Source organism: Echinops telfairi, unplaced genomic scaffold (assembly GCF_000313985.2).
Source record: "Echinops telfairi isolate 266 unplaced genomic scaffold, ASM31398v2 ScPeMD7_7469;HRSCAF=8507_1, whole genome shotgun sequence".
Taxonomy (NCBI): domain Eukaryota; kingdom Metazoa; phylum Chordata; class Mammalia; order Afrosoricida; family Tenrecidae; genus Echinops; species Echinops telfairi.
The window spans coordinates 135829428-135835148 of record NW_022111373.1 but is presented as its reverse complement, the minus strand read 5'-3'; the positions used below and the strand labels follow the sequence as shown (position 1 = coordinate 135835148).

General features: G+C 51.3%; 1 protein-coding gene across 1 annotated transcript in view; it reads right to left on the bottom strand.

Moving 5' to 3' along the window:
• The window catches only part of LOC101653924 (unconventional myosin-X-like), a 123275-nt gene that overhangs the window by 82055 nt on the left and 35499 nt on the right, over nt 1-5721 (bottom strand). The gene's annotated exons all lie outside the window — the stretch shown is intronic.

Below are 5721 nucleotides of genomic sequence, written 5' to 3'. Positions count from 1 at the left end.
TGCCCCTCTGCACTGGGGCAAAAAGCCACCTCTTTCTCTCAGAGCACTGGTTGCTTTGAACTGATGACCTTATGGTTCTCAGCTGGAAGCTTATCCCACTAGCCCCCCAGGGCACACTTAGTAGACCTATTTCTTTTTGTGCTTCATTCCATTAATCCATGTTAAGTCCAGTTTTGGTTCCAAGTATCAACTGACATATTTAAAATGCATTGACTGTGGCCCCAGCTAAGGAGCTCCACTGTTAACCGAAAGGTTTTGGAGGTAGGAGTCCACCCCAGGTGCTTCGGAAGAAAGGCCAGGATAATGGACTTCCCCCCAAAATCAGCCATGGACACCTTTATGGGTAGAGGGTCCCAGGGGTGGCACTTGAAAGCAACTGGTTTCAGTTCTTTTCAAGGTTACAGAGACTATATGCTATACCAGTAAATGTATCACCGTTTCTATGCTTAAAACTGTAGTTTCCATGACTAGAGGCACCCTGGGCAGCCAGCCACAAGGTCAGCAGTTCGAAACCACCAGCTGCTCTGTGGTGGAAAGAAGAGGCTTTCTACTCCGATAAAAAGTGAGTCTTGGAAACCCACTGGGGCAGTTCTGTGGGTTGCTGTGAGCCCGCACGGACTCGACAGCACTGCGTTTTTTGTAGAATAAGGATGACTGCCCACGAGCAAGCTGAGTCTCAGTGAGGAGCCCATCCCCGATGCTACATGGGCAGGGACAGTAAGAGAGGCCGGTTTCAAACGGCTTTCCAATCCCAGCTGTTTCCGTACACCGTCCTGAAGGCATGTGTCCCCTGAAAAGAATTCATGTGGAAGTCCACTGGGAAGGAGGCCTGGTGGCGCAGTGGTTAAGTGCTCAGCCACCAACCAAAAGGGGGGAGCATTTCACCCCACGAACAGCTCCTGGGGAGGAAGAGGCAGTCCGTGGCCTAACGACAGTTTCAGAAACACTCTGCCCTCCAGGCCCACTAGGAATCAGTCAAAAAGTCCAGTCCATGCGTACAAGTCAATCCGCTGGCAATTCGAACCCAGCACAAGGCCAACTTCCCCCTGGGCCGCGGTGCACGTCAGTCTGTGCTGATGGAAACGCGCCCGCACCGCATGATCGCGGTAACTGACTTCCACAAACAGCATGCGTGGAGAAAGGTTTAACCGGCAAATGCCTTGTGTAATGTTTCCATCCCACACACATACTCCCGGAGCTCAGCATAGCCATCGCCGGGGCTCCCGGCTCCTGGTCCCCTTTGATCAGCTCGTATGCTGGAGAACCCCAGACTCTTCTAGTGCCACGCACCCCAATCCAACATGAAGCCCTGCCACTGGCATTCCCCTGCCTGATTATGGGAGATTTCAATCATTACTCAATTCTTCAGCTACCCCGGGCGCCCACTCCCTGAAAAATGAAGCCGAAAATCTTCCCAGTAAAGGTGGAAAACCACGTAAAAAAGGGGGAGGCAGTGACTCTCTCAGAGGCTGGAAGCCTGCCTCACTGCATGAGGCCCTCCCCGGGCCATGGACGCTGACTGGCACAAGGCTGGCAGGAGCAGATGACACTTGCGGCCGCCTGTCTGTCTGCCTTTCTTTGTGAACGACAGCTGCTTCCAGGAAGACGCTCCCTGGCAGCCCTCAGCACCAGGGTGGACAAACCAAAACCACCCTGTGAGCGAGCTTCCAGAGTAGTGCTCCTGAGTGCCCGAGGCAGTTTTTCCATGTGCTTTTATTTAATTCTTGCCGGAGACAGTAAAAGCTGAAAGCCCGCGCGCGCGCACACACACACACACACACACACACACACACCACCCCATCTCCACAGAAAAGCCACAGTTAAGTGGGCTTGCTCATTACATCAGCTCATGAAGAAGTTTCTGGGCAATGAAACGGTTAAGGGCGGTGAGCTAAGGCCGGAACCCTCCCCATGGTGCGTCGGGTCAGAGCCTTGACCATCGTGGGGAGCAGGTCTGCTCTACAGACACAGGTTTACCTGGAATCAGAAGCGACTGGGCGACAGAGATCAGGACACCCGAATTCATGGTGTGGATCTGCACCCCAGATCCTGCATCTCACGCGCTCCCTGAGCTCGGCCCTCGCGTGCAGCAGGTTTGGTTGTCAGGGAGAATTCCAGGTCCGTGCTTCAGAAATCATTACAACCACATTGAGACTGTGTTAGGAAGCACTGGCTCACGGCCACCCTGTGGAACTGCCCCTGTGGGTTTCCGAGATGGTAACTCTTTGTCGGAGTAGAAAGCCTCCTCTTTCTCCCCCAGAGGAGCTGGCGGTTCCAAATTGCTGGCCTTTCAGCCCAAATCGTAACCACCAGGGCTCCCAAGGGTGGCCGTGAGTCAGAATCGACTTGATGGCAGTGAGTTTGTTTTCTGATTTTTTAATGAAGCACTGCCAAATTAAAGTACCCGCTTGTATTGAGTCTGCCAGGTTAACTAACACTCTCTTGATTCCCCGAGGTCACAGAGAAGGGATTTAGGTCACAGAACAGTTAAACTCCGACCAGTGACATTCCGATTTCTCCTTCCCTGATCTTAGGTTCGTCCCTGTGGATCCACGCAGCTCTGTGTCCACGCCCACGGTCCACAAAGCTTTATCAACAGGTGCAAAGAGCTGCTGATAAGCACGGCTTGCAAAATCCCGCCCAGATTTCAAATCTGAAAGCCTGCTGGCGGGCTCTGCCTGGATCTACAGTTCACCAGCAGCCCCCCCTAACCGCCCCCCGCCAGGCGGGAAGACAAGTGCGTTTAAAATAAGGCTTCCTAAGAACAGCTGGGAGGATGGCAGTACTTCCTTCTGCTGGGCATTGGGAACCGGCTGGATGGCTGCTAACAACTATTTGCAGGAAAAGCAAGCATACACTGGTGGTTTGCGGAGGACCCGCGTGGGGAAGTCAAAGCACAGGCATGCCTATTGGTCTTGAGGTTCTCCCTGCCCAGAGCCCCACACCGTGGTTTCTCTGAGCCCTCCAAACTTTCTACTCCCATCCCATTAGACTCGAACACATGTGTCCACATCCCCCACAAAAGGCCACCCACAAGCATGTAGAAACAAGGCTGATCGTTACCAGGTCATCCGAGCCGGCATGCGGAAGAGGAACTGCCCACCATATGCAAGCCATTATATCCTGCTGCTGTTAAATAGGGTCGATCATTTAATATGCAATACAGCCAACCAAGCGTACGGAGAAAGCTCGCAATTTGAATTTTTAAATTTTTTGAAAAATGCCTTTAGAAGCAGGTGGAACAAGCCTGATCACAACACATGCGTTTTATCAAAACTTGGATGAGCTGTCAGCTGAATCTCTGAGACAGATATGTTCAAGTTAACACTGCACACGTTGGGGGGGGAGGGCGAGGGGCTTCTCTGAGCAGAATCAGCAGTTTTTACAACTCCAGGCACTTGCACGCGCATTCGCGTTTCCTTTGATCCTCAGCATGAGTCTGCAAACCGGAGGGCCAAGTAACACAACCCCAATTCCAAGGGGGAGGATCGGCAAGCTTCCCTCTCTACTGTGGGGCAAAAAAAAAAAAAAGATGGATTATAGACCACGGGAAAGGTGCCCTGGTGGTATAGTGGTTACGAGCTGGACTATGATCTTCAAGGCCGGCAGTTCGAATCCACCAGCAGCTCCATGAGAGAAAGGCTGAGTTTTCCACTCCTGTAAACAGGTACAGTCTTGGAAACCCCCAGGGGGGTCACTGAGTCAGCATGTATTCTGCAGCGGTGCATGTTCAGAGCGCATTCCACGGTGTCGCATGCAGGGAGCACTCTCACCGCTGCTGGGGGACTTGAGAAACGGACGTGCACTTGAGCTAAACATAATCTGACCATGGCGTCCTTAGGTGGTACAGACGGTTAACGGAAAGGTCTGCGGTTCAAGCTCACTCCGAGGTACCTCTGAAGAAAAGCCAGGTGAGCTCCTCCTGAATAATCAGCCCTTCAGACCCTGGTGGAGATCACGGTTCCCTGGCACCCGTGAGGCTGCCGCAAGTCAGCATCAACCAAACCTACTGCAGTGGAGTAGTTGAACCTCTAGACACACTAGAAATGCCCTCTGGGGTTTCCAAGGGAGCCCTGATGGTGTACTGAGTTCCTCATTGTTACGAACCACAAGGTCAGCAGTTCAAAACCGTCAGCTGCTCCGCAGGAGAAAGATGAGGCTTTCTGTTCCCATAAAGATGCACAACCTTGGAAACCCAATGGGGCAGTTCTACTCTGGCCACAGGGCTGCTGTGAGTCGGAGCTGACTAGCGGACTCACTGCCATCGAGTCACTGCTGACTCAGAGCAAGCCCCTGTGGGTTCCTGAGACCGTAACTATTCACGGGAATAGAAAGCCTGGTCCTTCTGCCTCTGAATGGCTGGTGGTTTCGAACTGCGGACTGTGTAGATCACGGCCCAACTCGTAACCACTATACTGCCAGGGATCCTTGACCCGAGGAGAGTGAGGTTTTTTGTTGTTGTTTTTTAATACAAAAGATTATTTAATTGTTTAAAAAACATTGATTGAACTACATTCCAGCAGTGTCTAGTAGTATGTACATCATTTTACACTTAAAAAAACTAAATACTTTTATTGGGGGCTCTGACATGTGTTATCACAATCCATACATCCATCCATTGTGTCAAGCACATTTGTACATATATTGCAATCATCATTTTCAAAGCATTTTCTGTTTTACTTGAGCCCTTGATATCAGCTCCTCATTTTCTTCTCCCCCACCTCCCCGGTCCTCCCTCCCTCATGAACCCTTGATAAGTTATAGATATTATTTTCATATCGCATATTATCCTCTGTCACCCTTCACCAACTTTTCTGTTGTTCGTCCCCCAACTATCATGACCTCAATTCTACCTTACAAATCGGATTAGGCCAGAACATGCACACTGCTAAGGTAAGAGCCGGCAACACAGGGACTCCAGGACAGATGAATCCCTCTGGGCCAACAATGAGAGTAGAGATATCAGGAGGATAGGGGGAAGGTGTGGGGTGGGGAGAGGGAATCGATCACAAGGATCAACGGATAGCCCCCTCCCAGGGGGACAGTGAGTTTTTATCAGATTCTCAAAGCTGCCAATCTTTACGGACGCAGACTGCCACATCTTCCTCCCTCACAGTGGTCCGTGGGCTTGAACCAGGAAGATCTCCCCGCACCAGGCCCCCAAGGCTCCAACAAGAAGGGGCCAAACAGCTACACACCCAACAACATTTCACCCGCACACCTTCCTCCAGACTGCTTGTGTACAGGCTGTCTGCATAGATTTAAAGGCTGAGACCCCACCAGCACACCAATAGCCTTTGTGGGGAAAGCACCCCAGTCAGTAAATATTGCAGTGACCGGGTAATTTGATCGGCACATACCACCACGGGCCACTGCGGGCTTGGTTTCCAATCTACGCTCCTTCCCTACTTGCATCCATTCCCGCAACTAATCTCTGCGCCAGAGTTCAGAGGCTTGGCTTTCTGACTAACTGCACCATTCAGGAATTCCTCCCTAACCAACGGTGACCTGGTGTGGGAAGAGGGAGAATGCAAGAAATCGGGAAATACAAGAAACATATGAGAGAAACACCGGATTGATGCATTTCATGCCCTTGCATTTAAATCTGGCTGTTCCTTCCTTCCTCTTTGCGAAGTATGTGGATGTATGCACATGTTTGCGAGCTGTGTTGATACTGACATAGCTAAGAAAGCATGTGGGAGCAGCTCCAGGAGTCCTTCT